Source organism: Erinaceus europaeus, chromosome 8, assembly GCF_950295315.1.
Source record: "Erinaceus europaeus chromosome 8, mEriEur2.1, whole genome shotgun sequence".
Lineage (NCBI taxonomy): Eukaryota > Metazoa > Chordata > Mammalia > Eulipotyphla > Erinaceidae > Erinaceus > Erinaceus europaeus.
In genome coordinates this window covers 96635640-96655569 of record NC_080169.1, presented here as the reverse complement: position 1 = coordinate 96655569, position 19930 = coordinate 96635640, and positions in this window count along the sequence as shown.

Here is a 19930-nt window from a genome sequence, read left to right as displayed (position 1 = left end):
AAACAAAAGTTAAAAGAGATGTTCTCAGCGCTTAACCACCCTAATTCCTCTGCAGTTTGCCCCAAGAGTTCTCTTCTGGCAGACACCTGTTCAGTTTCTATGACAGCCACTTCCCCAGCAGCTTCCACTCCCGTGACTCCTTCCCCCGCTGATACCTCATCATCAAACCAAGTCCACACCTTCCCGGTAAATGTGGCCCCCAATAAACAAAACCCTCAGGTGTGGCATCCATACTCCTCCAAAGAACTCATAGAACTCAGACAGGCAGTGAAGGAGGACGTATTTCATGCCCCATGGACCAAGTCCATTTTACGAGGCTTGTTCCAGCACTTTAATACCCCCCAGGATTGGAGGGACTTAGCTCTTGCTGAGCTCCCAGACCCCCTCTACCTGCAATGGGAGGCATGCTTTCATGATCAGTGCTCGAAACAATCCCAGAAAAATAGTCACAAACAACTAGAATGGAATTTTAATGCATTGTTTGGAGCGGGAGAGTTTGAAACTGGAATTCAGCAGGCAGAAGCCAAGTTTCCAAAAAAGATGATTTTAAGGCATGCAGAAAATATTTTAAGGCATGCAGAGGTTCCCCCACATTGGGAACTCCTCCCAGGACCCCGTTTACACGGAGTTGGGGGGTTGACCCAAGCCTTTCTGACAAGAGATTTGCTCATGTGGGAAGACCCTGAAGGGACTACCAGACACTTCCGCCCTTTGGTAGCTGATATTAGCACCAACCTACTGGGCAGGGATCTTCTGGAATGTCTTGATGTTAGGATATCCACAGATGCCTCTGCAGAGCATAACACCCACTCCTGTGAGACTAGATCTAATCAGCACCCCCAATACTAACTGTCACTGTTCGTAACCAAACTCCCTGCTTAGATTAGCTTTCTAATGAGCCTGTCTGGGTGGAACAGTGGCCTTTGCCTAGGGATAAGCTAGAAATTTTAAAAGAGCTCGTCCAAGAGCAATTGTCCTTGGGACACATTCGTCAGTCTTGAAGCCCATGGAAGACTCCTGTCTTTGTGATTAAGAAGTGCTCGGGAAAATGGTGCCTCCTCCAAGATCTCCATGCAGTAAATAAAACCATGCAGGTCTGGAGCTCCCCCAAAAGGGGTTTGTCTCTTGCTTCTGCAATTCCCACGGGAATTCCAATCATAGCTATTGATATACAAGACTGTTTTTTCTCTATTCCCTTGCATCCACAAGATTATAAATGTTTTGCCTTCTCTGTTCCTTCTATTAATAATGCCAGCCCTACCAATAGATTTGAATGGGTGGTGCTGCCCCAGGGCATGGTCAATAGTCTTACAATTTGTCAAGAGGCTGTTAAATATGCCTTTTTTCCATGTATTCATAAGGGCCTTAATGTTTTTCACTACATGGATGACGTCTTAATATGGGGAGAATTAGATACAGATCTCTGTGCCCTACATGATTTTCTCATTCCTGCCTTGAAGAAAAATGTAGCTCCTAAGAAAATGCTGCTAATTCCTCCAATATCTTTCTTAGGTTCAGAGATTTCTCTAACACAAATTCATCCCTTAAAACCCAGTGTTACTTTTCCTTCTAACCTTACTCTTGCTTCTTTACAAAGTCTTCTTGGAAATTTAAATTGGCTTAGGCAGTATCTTTATCTGCCTACTAGCTGCCTCCAACCACTGTTTGACCTGTTAAAAGGAAACAAACAGCCCTCCTCAAAACGTGTGTTAACTCCCGAGGCATCCTTGGTACTGGAAATGGTTAACCAGGCCCTCCAGGACATGCACCTTTTTCGATTCTCCCCCCTGCATTTGGTAAACCTTCTAATCTTTAACTCTATCCCCACAGTAGTGAGCGAACTGTGGCAGAACCATGGGGTTCTCAAGTGGCTTCACACACCAGTAGGCAGAGCTCCAAGACTCCTCACTGAGATAGATGCATTAGCATTCATAGTTCGCCAAGGAAGGAACAGGTCTGTGCAGGTCTTAGGGAAAAAAATGGATTTAATTATTCTTCTTGTATGATCCATCTGCTCAGAGTACTCTAAAATGTAATTGACTTTATATAAAAATTCTGGACACAGCCAAAGTTTCTGGAGACGTCCAGAAACATTCCAAAAATTTTTTTTCTCTCTTTTGATTTTTTATATATAAGTCTTGATATATATATATATATATATATGTATATATATATATATATATATATATATATGCTTTGTCTTAAACTGTGTGAGTAAAGACGGATCTAAATTTGTTTTTAAAATGATATTTTTTCATAACAAAATTTTTTCTCCTCCAGTGTGTTATAACTAAATGTTTATGGGTATGTTTCAAGTTTGGTAAACATTAACTTAATGGTTAAAAGTGTACTCAGTTGGCTAAGGCACCAAACCTCTTTTCTATAAAAAAATTCAAATCAGGGGGTCCTGGGGAAGATGGTGCCCTGAGAAATCGCTAACAGCGAGTGCTCTGATAGCATCGTCGGCAACGGTAGGATTTTCTGCCTTTAGCAGGACAGTCAATAAGGGGGGGGGCACCAAAGAAGTGATTACAGTTTAATTTGGGTTAACAATTAGAACAAAGGTGACACGGACTAGCGGGGCGCCAGAATTCCCAGGTGGCGCCAGGCAAGGCGAGTGCGCCGGGCATTGTCCTCTGCCCGCCCGGGAAGGCGGCTCCTCCGCCGGTTGCAGAGCGTGGTGGGCAGAGGACCCGGAGAGAGCACTTTAGCTCGGGGGCTTTCTCTTGGGAGTCGCCAGGGTCGACCGCGACCCTGAGGGTGGATCCAAAGACTTCTTGAGTATAGCTCTCATTGGATCAAAGGACTTGGAGCTAGTTTTCATTTTTGAGAAATCCTTTAAAAAAGTCTGGAGGGCGGGGTTTCCCGGAAGATGGCGATTGAGAAGCGGCTAGCCTTTGAGCTCCGGACACATCTCGTGTAAACAATAGGATTTTCTGCCTCTAGCAGGCCAGCCAATAAGGGGCCATAACGGTCATACCAAGGATGTGTCTATAACTTAATTTGGGTTAAGAATTAGAGTAGGGGAAAAAATTCTTTTTTCTTCCTTTTAATTTTCAAGCATACATCCTTCCCGCCGCCCCCCGCTCCCCCCCCCCCCAAGCAGTGCCTGGGACCAGCTACTAGCAGGATACACCATACCACCAAACAGGGTTTTTTTTTGTTTTTTTTTATTCACTGATACACATTTGGGAAGTTCCTCGCACTGCTCTTTAATTACAACTCTTCTTCTTATCTTCTCCCTTTTCTCTCTCTTATCTCTCTCTATCTCTCTCTCTCTTTTTTTTTTTTTTTTAATCTTGTCATACACTTCTTTCTTCTTTGCCTTTCTGAATTTGTGAATTACTTTGGGGAAGAAATCTGACCCAGAGTGGACTCTCTATGTGTCTATCTCTGCTCTAGTTCCCTTTACACTCTCGTTACCCCTAGAATATACACTGGATAGTAGATTTGCATAACTGTCTATTCTTGCTATCCTCTCTTCCTTTTCTCTTTCTTCACTGGGATTTGGTTACTATTTTTTCACGGACTGGAGAAATTGTTTGGCTAACTGGTAACGATTAAACTCCTTCAATACTTACTTCAGTTGCTACTGTTATTCCGGAGGTTGGTGAGTGCAATTGTCATAAAGGTATTTAGTACAGTGTTACTTGTGCTCAAAACACAACAACTGAGGAACAACAGAGCATTTAAAAAAAAAAAAAGAGAGAAACACATAAATTATAAAAAAATGGGTAGATTAAAAACAAATAAAACTGCTACCCCAATGAATGAAGACAAGAGCCCAGAAGAAACCACAAATCAGTCAGAAGTAACCATAGATAAGAAAAGTATGCAAGCAATAATAAACTTATTAATCACAGAAATGAAAACAACATTGGAGGAAAGAAATGGCAGTATTAGGGAAACAACAGTTGAGACCCCCAAGGAAAATACTGATTTTCTTGAGACAATTAGAGAACTGAAAGCTGAAATAGCTGTAATGAAGAAAGAAGCTGAGGCAAGGGAAAGCAGACTAACAGAAGCAGAAAACAGAATTAGTCAGACAGAGGATGAGTTAGAGAAAACTAAGAAAGAGGTGAAAGAGCTTAAAAAGAGATTGAGAGACACTGAAAACAACAACAGAGACATATGGGATGATCTCAAAAGAAGTAACATTCGTATAATTGGCCTGCCAGAGGAAGAAAGAGAGGAAGGGGAAGCAAACATTCTAGAGGAAATAATACAAGAAAATTTCCCAGACCTGAATAACAGAAAGGATATCAAGGTGCAAGAGGCCCAGAGAGTACCAAACAGAATCAACCCAGACCTGAAAACACCAAGACACATCATAGTCACAATGAGAAGAAGTAAGGATAAAGAAAGGATCCTAAAGGCTGCAAGAGAGAAACAAAAAGTCACATACAGGGGAAAACCCATAAGACTTTCTGCAGATTTCTCAACTCAAACTCTAAAAGCCAGAAGGGAGTGGCAAGATATCTATCGAGCCCTGAATGAAAAAGGGTTTCAACCAAGGATAATATATCCTGCTAGACTTTCATTCAAGCTAGATGGAGGGATCAAAACCTTCTTAGACAAACAACAGTTAAAGGAGGCAACTATCACCAAGCCAGCCCTAAAAGAGGTACTAAAAGACCTCTTATAAACAAGAACATCACTATAATACTTGTAATATATCAGAGTAAACAAATTGTTTTTTAGAACAATGGCACTACAATACATTAAATCCATAATATCAATAAATGTCAATGGCTTAAACTCACCCATCAAAAGGCACAGGGTGGGGGGATGGATCAGAAAACATAACCCAACCATATGCTGCTTGCAAGAATCACATCTGTCACAACAAGATAAACACAGACTTAAAGTGAAAGGATGGAAAACTATCATACAGGCTAACGGTCCACAAAAAAGGGCAGGAACAGCCATTCTCATCTCAGACACGATAGATTTTAAATTAAATAAAGTAATAAAAGATAGGCAAGGACATTACATAATGATTAGAGGATCAATCAGCCAAGAAGACTTAACAATTATTAACATCTATGCACCCAACGAGGGACCATCTAAATACATTAAACAACTATTGAAAGAATTTCAAAAATACATCAATAGTAATACAATAATAGTGGGAGACTTCAATACTCCACTGTCACACTTAGACAGATCAACAAAGCAGAGAACCAATAAAGATACAAGAGAATTGAATGAAGAGATTGACAGACTAGACCTCTTGGACATTTTCAGACTCCTCCACCCCAAAAAACTGGAATACACCTTCTTTTCAAATCCACACAACACATACTCAAGGATAGACCACATGTTAGGCCAAAAAGACAGCATCAATAAATTCAAGAGCATTGAAATCATCCCAAGTATCTTCTCAGACCACAGTGGAGTAAAACTAACTTTTAACAACAAACGGAAAATTATTAAAAGACATAGAATTTGGAAACTAAACAACATGCTCCTTAAGAACCACTGGGTCAGACACTCACTCAAACAGGAAATTCAAATGTTCCTGGAAACTAATGAAAATGAAGACACAACCTATCAAAATATTTGGGACACAGCTAAAGCAGTACTGAGAGGGAAACTTATAGCTATACAATCACATATTAAACACCAAGAAGAAGCCCAAATGAACGAACTTACTACACACCTCAAGGACTTAGAGGAAGAGGAACAAAGGAACCCTAAAGCAACCAGAAGGACAGAAATCACTAAAGTTAGAGCAGAAATAAACAGCATCGAAAATAAAAGAACCATACAAAAGATCAATGAAGCCAAATGTTGATTCTTTGAAAGATTAAACAAAATTGACAAACCCCTAGCCAGACTCACCAAACAAAAAAGAGAGAAGACTCAAATTAATAGAATTGTAAACGATACAGGAGATATCACAACTGACACCACAGAAATCCAGAGAATTCTGCGAAACTTCTATAAAGAACTATATGCCACCAAGCTAGAGAATCTGGAAGAAATGGAACAATTCTTAGAAACCTATGCACTTCCAAAACTGAACCAAGAAGAACTACAAAATCTAAATGCACCAATCACAGACAAAGAAATTGAAACCGTTATTAAGAATCTCCCCAACAACAAAAGTCCTGGACCAGATGGCTTCACAAACGAATTCTACAAAACTTTCAGGAAACAGTTAATACCCATACTTCTTAAGCTATTTCATAAGATTGAAGAAACAGGAATACTCCCTTCCACCTTCTAGGAAGCCAACATCACACTGATACCAAAAGCTGATAGGGACAGAACAAAAAAGGAAAACTACAGACCAATATCTCTGATGAACATAGATGCCAAAATATTAAACAAGATCTTGGCCAACCGGATACAGCAACACATCAAAAAGATTGTTCATCATGACCAAGTGGGATTCATCCCAGGAATGCAAGGCTGGTTCAACATCCGTAAATCAATCAATGTCATTCATCACATCAATAAAAGCAAAGCCAAAAACCACATGATTATCTCAATAGATGCAGAGAAAGCCTTTGACAAAATCCGACACCCATTCATGCTCAAAACTCTACAAAAAATGGGAATAGATGGGAAATTCCTCAAGATAGTGGAGTCTATATATAGCAAACCTACAGCCAACATCATACTCAATGGAGAGAAGCTGAAAGCATTCCCCCTCAGATCAGGGACTAGACAGGGCTGCCCACTGTCACCGTTACTCTTCAACATAGTATTGGAAGTTCTTGCCATAGCAATCAGGCAAGAGAAAGAAATCAAAGGGATACAGATTGGAAGGAAAGAAGTCAAGCTCTCACTATTTGCAGATGATATGATAGTATACATAGAAAGACCTAAAGAATCCAGTAGAAAATTACTGGAAGTTGTTAGGCAATATAGCAAGGTATCAGGCTACAAAATCAATGTACAAAAATCAGTGGCATTTCTTTATGCAAACACTAAATCTGAAGAAGAAGACATCCAGAAATCACTCCCATTTACTGTTTCAGCAAAATCAATCAAATACCTAGGAATAAAGTTGACCAAAGAAGTGAAAGACTTGTATGCTGAAAACTATGAGTCGCTACTCAAGGAGATAGAAACTGATACCAAGAAATGGAAAGATATCCCATGCTCATGGATTGGAAGAATAAATATCATCAAAATGAACATTCTCCCCAGAGCCATATACAAATTTAATGCAATACCCATCAAAGTTCCACCAAGCTTCTTTAAGAGAATAGAACAAACACTACAATCATTTATCTGGAACCTGAAAACACCTAGAATTGCCAAAAACATCCTAAGGAAAAGAAACAGAAATGGAGGCATCACACTCCCAGACCTTAAACTATATTATAAAGCCATCATCATCAAAACAGCATGGTACTGGAACAAAAATACGCACACAGACCAGTGGAACAGAATTGAAAGCCCAGAAGTAAATCCCAACACCTATGGACATCTAATCTTTGATAAGGGGGCCCAAAGGATTAAATGGAAGAAGGAGGCTCTCTTCAATAAATGGTGCTGGGAAAACTGGGTTGAAACATGCAGAAGAATGAAATTGAACCACTTTATCTCACCAGAAACAAAAATCAACTCCAAATGGATCAAAGACCTAGATGTCAGACCAGAAACAATCAAATACTTAGAGGAAAACATTGGTAAAACACTTTTCCATCTACACCTCAAGGACATCTTTGATGAATCAAACCCAATTGCAAGGAAGACTAAAGCAGAAACAAACCAATGGGACTACATCAAACTGAAAAGCTTCTGCACATCCAAAGAAACTATTAAACAAACAGAGAGACCCCTCACAGAATGGGAGAAGATCTTCACATGCCAGACATCAGACAAGAAACTAATCACCAAAATATATAAAGAACTCAGCAAACTTAGCCGCAAAAAAGCAAATGACCCCATCCAAAAATGGGCAGAGGAAATGAACAAAACATTCACCACAGAGGAGATCCAAAAGGCTAACAAACATATGAAAAACTGCTCTAGGTCACTGATTGTCAGATAAATGCAAATTAAGACAACACTAAGATACCACCTCACTCCTGCAAGAATGGCATACATCAAAAAGGACAGCAGCAACAAATGCTGGAGAGGATGTGGGGACAGAGGAACCCTTTTACATTGCCGGTGGGAATGTAAATTGGTACAGCCTCTGTGGAGAGCCGTCTGGAAAACTCTCAGAAGGCTAGACATGGACCTTCCATATGACCCAATAATTCCTCTCCTGGGGTTATACCCCAAGGACTCCATAACACCCAACCAAAAGAGGTGTGTACTCCTATGTTCATAGCAGCACAATTCATAATAGCTAAAACCTGGAAGCAACCCAGGTGCCCAACAACAGATGAATGGCTGAGAAAGCTGTGGTATATATACACAATGGACTACTATGCAGCTATCAAGAACAATGAACCCACCTTCTCTGACCCATCTTGGACAGAGCTAGAAGGAATTATGTTAAGTGAACTAAGTCAGAAAGATAAAGATGAGTATGGGATGATCCCACTCATCAACAGAAGCTGACTTAGAAGATCTGAAAGGGAAACTAAAAGCAGGACCTGATCAAATTGTAAGTGGGGCACCAAAGTAAAAACCCAGTGGTGAGGGGTAGACATGTAGCTTCCTGGGCCAGTGGGGGGTGGGAGTGGGCGGGAGGGATGGGTCACGGTCCTTTGGTGATGGGAATGGTGTTTATGTACACTCCTAGCTAAATGTAGACATATAAATCAGTAGTTAATTAATATGAGAGGGGGAAATCAATTGTATGTCTCAAAGGTTCTCAAAAGACAAACTGAATCTTTTTAATAGATAGGTTACGTATTTGATATGCGGACTCTCTCAAAAGCCTAGACCAAGTAGATTAGAAGCTTCCAATAGCACAGCTATATACAAGATACTGGGTACTGTACAGCAAGCCATAACAAAGGGACTTTTCAAAGTTAACCCAATTAACAAATAATGTGATGATAATATTAACTATTGATTGTCTTTTTGAACCCTAAGACAGCAGGAACCTCACATCTTCACTATAGAGCCCCTACTTCCCCCAGTCCTGGCACCCTTGGATAGGGCTCACTTTCCCGTATGCATCTCCCAATCCATACCAAATAATATTGCATCCGCCGATCACAACCTAACCAAAGCAACGATTGCCATCTCAACATGCTTCACCTCAGAATGTATCCAGAGACTTCACGTGTGGAATGACAACCCTTCAGCTTCATTACTTGGGTGAGACCTTTCCTTTTATAGTACACTCTAATTTCATCTCAGGTATTTCACTTTCTAACAAAGTCCCATAACCTAGACATACAACAGTTTCTGTGAGAGAGAGCTTATGTTCACACGTATCCATAAACTACTGCAAAATATATACCTGAAAGCAGGATTACACTAGAGTTTGCAGTGAGTACCTCCCTAACACTTCCTCTCCACTATTCCAAACTTGGGATCCATGATTGCTCAACAAATTGTTTGGCTTTGTATGTTAACTCTCTTTTCAATCACCAGGTTCCAGATGCCACCAGGATGCTGGCTAGGCTTCCCTGGATTGAAGACCCCACCAATGTGTCCTGGAGCTCAGATTCCCCAGAGACACACCTTACTAGGGAAAGAGAGAGGCAGACTGGGAGTATGGACCGACCAGTCAACGCCCATGTTCAGCGGGGAAGCAATTACAGAAGCCAGACCCTCTACCTTCTGCAACCCTCAACGACCCTGGGTCCATGCTTCCAGAGGGCTAGAGAATGGGAAGGCTATCTGGGAGAGGGTGGGTTATGGGGATTGGGTGGTGGGAATTGTGTGGAGTTGTACCCCTCCTACCTTATGCCTTTGTTCACTAATCCTTTCTTAAATAAAAAATTAAAAAAAAAAAAATTCAAATCAGATGCCTTGCTAACCACGAGAAGCAGATTGTGTTTCTTTCACAGGAATCCCCGGAAAAACCATCTGGACCCCTGCACACCCTGACATCACCCACTCGATGGCACGACTACAGTGGCACACCCCCGAAACCCTAGATGTCACCTGACGTGATCTGAAGAACCTGATTCACAGACTCCAAGGACAGAACTTTTTTACTGCCTGTCTGCATTTCCTGTTTCTGCTTTGCCTGTCATGTCTTGGCATTTCCAGATCACTCTCTACAGAAAAGCAGGATTCCAGCACCTGACCTTCCTCATGCAGCTTTTCATCCCCTGCCATTTCTCCCCCTAGTCGCTACTTGGACTGAGATTTCTGTCGGACTTTCTGGTATACTCTTTGGACACTTTAGACAATTTTACAGCAGCTTGCTTCCCTTCATGCTGCTGGTTTTTCATAGACTGACCATGCGTAGTTCATAGACTTTGCAGACTGTTGCCTTGAGGACTATACAATGCCAAATAGGCCCCCTGCTTCGTGGGCCATGCCCTCCTGCCTACAGGTCCTGCCCTTTGAGGCAGGAAATGCCCCCTCATTATGAACCCTTGCCCCCTCGCCTGGAGACAGGGAACATTCCTTTGCGCACCAATCCTTCCCTTGACATCACACTGGCTTTTACTGCTCCCCTACTTGTCCCTTCCTGTTTTGTTATATCATTCAGGTTTATGCCCAAAAGGTTTCTGCTCACCCCTACACCACTATTCCTCGGTAACAGATGGAGTCTTTTACAGACATTGACCCATCCTAATGCGATGACTAAATAGAAAGATAGGGAAAGATGTAGAAATATTGTGAGGAGATGGTGGAGCCTGGCAGACCTTAACATATGAGATGAGTCCCTCCAGGTAAGTCTCTCTCTCTACAGAGGGGTTGAGCACAGGGGGGACACAGAATCTCACAAGGTTGGCAGCCATGTAAGTCTTCCCTCCCCCACAAAAACATCCTACATCTACCCACCTGAGCATGGCATTCCTTAAAAATATTTAAGCCTGCTCCACTCTAATTTACTATACTGTGGCCATTAGATATAAGGAAAGGGGGAGATGCTGGGAAATTGTGCAGATGCAGTCACATCTGCCATGTTGTGCCCTGAGGGCACTGTTGATTCCCTGCAATAGTTGGAGTGCTTTGGTTACTCCTACTCCTTCCCATTCCTGTGAGAGTTATTATCCTACCCTGGAGTGCTATGGTTACTCCTCCCCTTCCCATTCTCATGAGAGCTATTCCCATAAAAGCCCTTCTTCTTCTGCACCTCACTCTCTTGCCTGCCTTTCACTTTGGTGATTAGACGCAGGGAAGGTTGCTGCAGGAGGCAGCCATTTTTGCTACCTCCACGTGGCCCAAGCTGCTTTTCTCTCACCCAACTCTGAGGTACCAGCACAAATAAAGAATTGTGTTCCCTTTTCTGCTCCAAACCTCCTTTTTCTGCGTCCCACTGCAGCAAATGACACATGTGATGATTCTGGGTACTGAACTCAGGACCTCATGATTGACAGTCCAACACTTTATCTTCTGTGTCATCTCCTGGACAGCTGCTTTACTTTTTCAAATAGTACCAATGCAAACAATTTAATAACTTTAACAAACTTAAAATATATTTATCATCAACTTAACTGGGTTTCACTATAATATTACATCTTTAATGTTCACTAAAGGTAGATACTAAGAAAATTTAGATTCAGTCACTTTAATATAATGAACTCACCAAATAAGTCACTTGGTTTATGATGAAGGGAGAAATGGCAGTAGTTGACCATTTTGCCAAAAAGGTTATAATGTTTCAGAGATTTGTATTAAAATCCTTCTTGACCATCATAGAGCTATAAAATATATTTTAATTACTTTAAATGTATTGTATTTATTAACTGGGTAGAGACAGAGAGGAATAAAAAGGGTACTGGGAGATAGACATCTGTAGCATTGCTTAAGTGCATGTAAATCTTCCCTCCTGTAGGTGCAGAGTGGGGGAATTGAACCTAGGTCTTTGTGCCCTGTAACATGTGCGCTCAACAACCATCCAGCTTCAAAATATAATATTTTCAACACCCAAGAGAACATTGCTACACAGAATCAAGTCCACGTTAAAATGTAGATGTGGACAATCTGATCATTTTTCTGAAGTATAAATGAAATACTAGCAACAGCTCCCCTCTTATAACCTATAAAATTTGGCTTAATATGGTCAACAGCATATAAAATTTTATTACCTGTATATCTATGACAGAGGGGAATATTCTAGGGGATTTTGTGTGATTGATCTAACACAAAATTATCTGCTTTGTTTTGGCATCTGAGTGGGCATATGTTGGGAAATTGTGAGGAGCCTCATAAAGCACCCTGCATTTTTCTGCCTCCAGGAGCCTGGCATTCCTTAAAACATTAAGCCAGCTCCCCTGCTCCACCCTGCATTCCTGATACTATGGCCTATATACATAATCACTGTTTTGCCTGAAAGATCCCCACCCATTCTATTCCTTTGATCTATCTTCTTTCTACCCTCAAGACCCTCCCTGCCTGCAGGGTAGTATTAATCCTTCCAGCTAAAACCCTCACAACAGTTGCTAAGGAAATTTCTACCTTCCCAGCCCCTTTTCCCTTTTTCCACCTTTTCCTAGTCATTTCCTTTTCTGACTTGCTACTTCCAGGTCTGCCCTTTAAAAGCCTTGGCACTCTGATCAATAAAGATATTGCATTGTTTTCCCCCACAAGCTTGGTTCATGAGTTATCTCTCTTGTGTCACTGAGTGAGTAGCAGCCCAGGCTGGCTCCGCCTGAGTTCTCTCCAACCCAGAGAGTACATGCCGGGGAAGAGGCACTCCCACGCTAACCTGGCAGGCATAAGATTATAAACCTATTGAACTTTAAAACTTCTTAACCACCTCCAAATATCCCAGGACTACCTGTGAGACTAACTCTATCAATATTTACTCTGCCAAAGCAAAGGTCTATCCAATTTCCTAGCACATCTGTTTTAAGAATATTAGCAGTTTAAAAAGGTCTAGGAAGAGACAAAATAATCCTGCATCAATAATATCTGATTTAGTAATCTACTGAATTCAGAATTCAGTGGATTCTGTTTTGTTTTTGCTAAGCAGAATTTTGGGAAGGGAAGTAATTTGGTTCATTGAGCTATCAGTGAAGAAATGATTTTTCAATCAAGTATAATGATCATGGTAAAGGTTTTCACCTGGGATGTTCTGAAGTCCACCAATTAATCTCTTGCACCAACATAAATCAGCAGTGAGCAGTACCCTGGAAAGAAAAAATAATAATAATAATGTAGCAAAAGAGATTATGACTATGGCCACAAGGGAGATAATCTGAATTTTGTTCACTGCAGCAAAAGCTGGAGGGATCTTTAAATGCTAGAGAGATGTTAGTAGGGCAGTTGATACATGATTATACCATTCATTCTTACTAATTATAACTTATATAACTATAATTTAATGTCTATCCTTTCCAGTGAATCAGAGGCAGATACCCTCTCAACATTGATATCTATGTGTCAAGAGAATGGCTCCTAATTTCTTGAAAAAATTGAATTATAGAACTTCTAGGAGATTGGGCTATCTATTTCCCCAAAGGGCAGGGAAAGAATGTATCATTGCAAGGTTTTTAAAGTAGCAACTCTTGGAAAAGGGAGTTTGGAGGCCCATAGGAGTAAAACAAAAAAGACAAAGCAAAAGTTTAGTCAGGTAAAGGGAGACTTAAGGCCAATTTGTAAATCTATATGGATAATTATCACTTAAAGAACAACTGTTGGTGGGGCTGGGGAGATGGTATAAAGGTTATGCAAACTACTTTCCTGCCTGAGTCTCCTGTGGTTGCAGGTTTAGTCCCCAGAACCACCTTAAACCAGAGCTGAGCAGCACTCTAGTATCTCTATCTTTGTATCTCTCTCATTAAAAATAAATGAAATATGATTTTAAAAAGCACAACTGTGTGTATTTTATATCTATTAATATTGATGTTAACCTTTATCATACTTTATTCTTTTTTTAAGTTTAAAATTTGTAAACCTTTCTTTTTCTTCTTTTTCTCTCTCTTTCTTTCTTTCTTCCTTTCTTCTTCCTCACTACAGTTTTGCCACCAGAAAGAAAAATAAATCATTGTGCAAATTATGAATATATAACTGTAAAGGAAGTTTTGTGTTATATAATGTATCTTTATGATATGGAATAAATGGTTTATCAGTTCTAAGCTGAGTTATAAACAATTCTGAAATTGGCTGTCAGTCACATGCATGTGTGTTTTTCTTGGGCCTGAAAGAAGATGAAAATGAAGCTTTCTGATGTGATTGCTGCCAGAACTATGTAAGCTTGGCACATCATTTTCATATTATGTTTGGAGAGTAGGCAGTGGAGAGGTGAAGGTAGCACTTGTGCATTTTTAACCCCATTGCAAAATGCTAGTGAAGTTCAAGAGCTATTGATAGAGAGAAATCTCTAGTGATTATTTTTATTACATAAATTATTTATTTTTTTATAAAGAGGAACATCACTTGAGTGTGTCATTATACTTACATGAATACATTTTAAGATAATTTATGGTTGATAGGATGACATTTTTACTTTTTACAAAAGATGTGAGTGTTATTTATTGGTTAAAGGGGAAATGTAGATGACAGCATAGAAATTGAATCATACTGAGTTGCCAAATCAAATGTGCCCTAGAAAGAAGGGGGGATATAGGGAGGGAGAAAAACAGAGAGATACTTACAGCCCTGTTTCATCACTCACAAAGTTTCCCCCTATAGGTGGTGGCAGGGGGTTTGAACCCTGATCCTTTTACATTGTAAATTTTGTGTTTGACCAGGTGCACCACCATCCAGCCCACTAAAAAAGTTTCTAAGGTATTACAACAATAAATACATGATAGGCACCTGGGTACTTAAATATTTTTTAATGAATAAATGAGTGAATGCAATTTCATGCCATTTGGAGTTTGTGATAAGATGAAATACAATTTACATATTGATTATTTTCTACCTAGTTATTGTATTTGATATTTAATATTGCTGTTCTAATTTAACTGTAAGAAACTTAAGGCATCAATGATAAATTCACTAAGGTTACCATGTATTAAATAGCAATGGCAAATTAGAATTCTCTCCACTTAACCAAAGTAAAAAGTCTGAACTCTGTGCTGATTAACACTCACGTGTTCAATGCTTATGTTGTTTCCCCTTACCTAACACTCATCCTTTTAGTAAAGTGAAATGTAAGTCAAAGTTGATTGTTTAACAGCCTCTCTGGATATATGTCAAAGCACAGTGATAAATGTGTCAAAATGCATCTGCCATCAAAGATAAGATTTAATACCTGATGCCAGTAGATATGCAGGGGCTTGACAGATTTTTATAAACCAGCATTAAAGTTGATCTAGTTATTATTGGTTGATCTAACTTTTCAGTTTTCTACAACATAAGAGGATTTGGGACCATAAATGTTCATCCTTACAATACCAAAAATAAAATAAAATAAAGCAATTTAATCATCTTTCTGGAGCCCTGTTTAAACTTGTAAATGTATTTTAGCTATTTGTCTATGGTGTGAATTACAAGTGAACACCTAAATAAAATTTAACATTTTTAGGAGGAGAAAACAAGTAATACAAATGTCAATTTTGTTCACAGTGGGTCTCAGGCAAAAAGATTTTATTAAAAATCTTTTAATAAGGTTCATTCTCTGTTCTAGCCAAGTTTCCATTCCAGCTTTACCTTGTTGCCAAATCAACTGGATTTTGATCAGCTTAATCCTCTCCCAGAACCCAAAGGAACTCAGGAAATGATTAAGTAGGATAGATTTTTTTGGTAATAGTTGGTTCATCCTAACCGGATTGAAAAATGTCAAAGACCCTTTGGGCAGTATGTAAAAAATTAAATTTCATATAACTATTAATATCAGAGATTAAAAAATAGAAACTACTCTGAATTTTCCCTATAGCTCCAGCCTGAGGCTTCTTGGTATCAAATATACTTGCCTTATTAGTCCACTTTGACTTTTCTAAAATTATCACTCATTTCTCTCTTATAATTTTCAATATCAAATAGGCACTGTGGATCTTTCATTTGACTAGTTTTATCATCTTTTATAATAATCCAGGAATTCAGTTTCAATATCAAAATAAATAAATAAAAGTGGGGAGGCGAGTTACTGGCTTCTATATCACAGAAGATCGATGAGAATAAAGTCAGAAATAGAAAGATATCATGAGACATGCATGAAGTAAAGTCACTTAATAGAAATCAAGGTTATTTTAATTCAAGATTGCTATAGTCAGCACATATCTAAGAAGAGAAAGAGGCAAAAAGTTGGCGCTAAAAACTAAGTCACTATCAGACCACCCCATCAGCTGGGGCCTTAGTCAGGGAGTCCTAGGATTCCCACATAGACACAATGAACCTAGTCCTCGAATAAATCCCTCTCTCTATTATCACTCGTCACCTCCATTAGGAACAACACAATGGACCCCTTTGGAGATAGGACCTGACCCTCAATGTGGATCAACAACGGTAGAGACTGTTCCATCCTCTCAAGGGGGGTTGGGTAACATGCTCTATCTACCACCTGAAGAAGATGGGTCCTGAAATTGGTACAACTCGGAATGTTCCTACTCATGACCACAGAATGCAAGTTCGGACCTACAGGGAGGTAGAGTTTACATAGGCTTCTATGCTGAATATGGGCCACAGATAAAATCAACAGGGTTTAGAGTCAACAATATTTATACATTTTCCACATATTTTGGAGCCACTCTCTTCCCTTATCCAGCTTTCTAGCTTTTTCCATCCATGACATCATGTCCCCAGATATTAACTTGTGTCCACATGCATATCAGATGTCAGGCTCAGGCAAAACTAGTATAGTCATGGGCCCTGTGAATATACCTAAAATAGACCTACTAGCTATCTCCAAATTGGAGACTCCAAAATCTTCCTCTGCAATATTCCCGCCTTTAGGTTCATGATTAGTCAACAATTTTATTGGCTTTATATGTTAATTCTTTTTCAGCCACCAGGCTTCAGATGCTACCATGATGCCAACCAGACTTCCCTGGGCAGACAATTCTACCAATGTGTCCTGGAACCCTGCTTCCCCAGAGCCCTGCCCCACTGGAGAAAGAGAAAGGCTGGGTATATGGATCAACCTGTCAATGACCATGTTCAGCGGGGAAGCAATTACAGAAGCCAGACCTTCCACCTTCTGTACCCCATAATGACCCTGGGTCCATACGCCCAGAGGGATAAAGAATAGGAAAGCTCTCAGGGGAGAGGATGGGATATGGAGCTCTGGTAGTGCAAAGTGTACCCCTCTTATCCTATGGTCTTGTCAGAGTTTTCATTTTATAAATAAATTAAAAAATTAAATTAAATTAAAAACTAAATTCTGAATAATGAGGCAGGTAAAAAAAAATATTTGGGCACCTTTTGCAGCAAATGGTAACAGCCATGTCTTTTCTGCTAGGTTACAATAAGGGAGAAAACCTGTCAAACTGCTAAATCATATTTTTTTAAATAACTTTAAATGGAGACTTAATATGTCCTTGACAGTCACTAGCTGCTTCTTATACAACAATAGACAATTCTCAGATGCTTGCCTACCTATAATAACAACTGTATTTTTTTTTAAATTTTTTTTAAAAATCTCTAGTGAACATGAATCTTCTCTTTTATGTTTGTCTGCTTTTAGAAACATAACTGTAATACAATGCACCAAGTTAATTTGCCACTCAGAAGTAAATGCAATTCAGTAAAAGAATATTCTTAAAACTAAGGGAGCTAAAACAATTAGCACCATTTTCCCCCAAAATGAACTCTGACTTACAGCAAACACTTTACAAAAATTTCATTTAAAACTGATCATGATATGACCTAAGACTATAAAACATACTCTAAAAGCTTTAGTAGAAAAGCCCCATGACCTGGGGGGGGGGGGTTTTACACAATACATTATTTAACATACTACATGCCTGATCCCTGAAAGACATTCAGTTCAGTATTCTATGAAAATTGTGTAGTTTTTCCTTGAAAGGTAATGTTAAAAATCAAAAGACAATGCATATGGTTTCACTCATATGCATAATCTAGAGAACTGATACACAAGAACTCGTAAATAAACAAAAACGTGGGCAGTTTCTAAGACTTTGTGAGAACTATCGTGGTTATCAATGAGAGGGTGAGACACAGAACTTTGATAGTGTATAGGATATTACATTCTTATAAAGTGGTATTTAACACAAATAAAAATGACTTGGAACAATTTACAAATCACATCTAATTAATTTTGAAATTAATAGTTGTCAAAAATCAGCAAATAATTTCTATCAATTTGTATATGGAGGTCAGGAATATGCCTGCATATTATGGTTATTTTGACAGTGTCCTTTCATAGCACGTAGTGGAAACTTAAAGAACTGTGATGCAGTTGTTGATAGATGAACACACTTATGTTTTCATAATAGCTATCTGCACACCAGTCCCACTACCAACACAAGTCTCCACCATTGCTTCTTGAGTACTCCACACCCTTTCCCACACTCCCCACAGCTCCCCATAGTTGTCTTTTGTGTTGCTGCAATACACCTCACCCCGTCAAGTTTCACCTGTTCCTTTTGCTTGCCTTGTTTCATAAGTACCACCTGTAAGTGAGAGCATCAGATACTTGTCTTATTTCAGGTTTTAATTTAGTGAGTGTAATTCAGCTAGAGATAGGTTCAAATATTCGCTGAAGCTCAAATGTTTAATTATGGAGGAAGAAATAGAGTTTCAAAGCTGTTGAATATTTTCTACATTCTATAGAATATGATACTTTGAATTGGATTTTAAGAACAGATTGCAGACTAGTTTTGGAGGGAAGGAAATAGATTTTTGTGGTTTATTTTTCCTAGTGGAAATTCCAGTGTTCTAACCTGGAAGAAAACATTTAGAGGTAAGGAGAAGTCCGTATTAATGGGATACATTAATATATATATATGAGTTTGATTTCTTTCATATGAAATTCCATCTATGAACTAGTTTATATTTAGGGAAATAAAAGCGGTGAAATAACAAATCTACAGAGAGAAATTTTTGTTCCCTCACTTGGAGCTATAGAAAGAATGAGGAATTAGACTTGACCTTAGAGAGGCCTAACTCTTATGTGGTTAATTGACCTCTTAAAATTATGTTAGGCTAAATAAATAAGTAAATAAACAAATAAATAAATAAAATTAGGCTCGGAACTGAGAACCTCACCAATTCATTGGGAGTAACTAGTAGGGATGCATGACTGATAGTAATTGGGTTTTTTTGTTGTTGTTGTTTGTGTTGTTTTTAATCTCTGCTACTCAAGTTTGCTATTTCCTTCAGAGAGCTAACAAGAAGGGTCTGTGTTGTCTTTTAAGATGACAGGGTACTGGAGAAATCGCATATGAAATTGAATGTGAACTTTAAGACTATCAGAGAAATGAGATAAGGACTGTCTGTCTTCCAAGCTGCATAAAACATGGCTGGCTGTATTTGTTTTTCAGAAATGGACAGGGGCAAAGATTTGTCTTTCTCTGACCAGATATAACACAGAAAGTTAAGTATTAAATAAGGAGAATGTCTCAAAGCTGGAGAAGCTGAAGGTTAAATTTGATTGAATCTAAGTTATTTAAAACCAAACTGAACTTTTTTTTTTTTTTTTTTTTTTTTTTTTACTAAGAACCTGACATAGATGAATAAAGACTTATGGTCTAGTTAGTTGCTGATTAATAAATACATCACTGCTTACTGAGGTGAAAAAAATAAAATGCACTTAAGTGGCCAGGCAGTGATGTACTTGGTTGAGCACATGTTAACATGTTTAAAAGCCGGTTCAAACATTCAATTTCTACTGAATGGGAAAGCTTCATGAGTGATGAAGCAGTGTTGCAGGTGTCACTCTCCATGTCTATCATCCCCTTCTTTCTCAGTTTCTCTCTATGTCCAAATAATTAAATAAATAAATTTTAAACTCCTTTAAAATGCATTTAAATAAAAA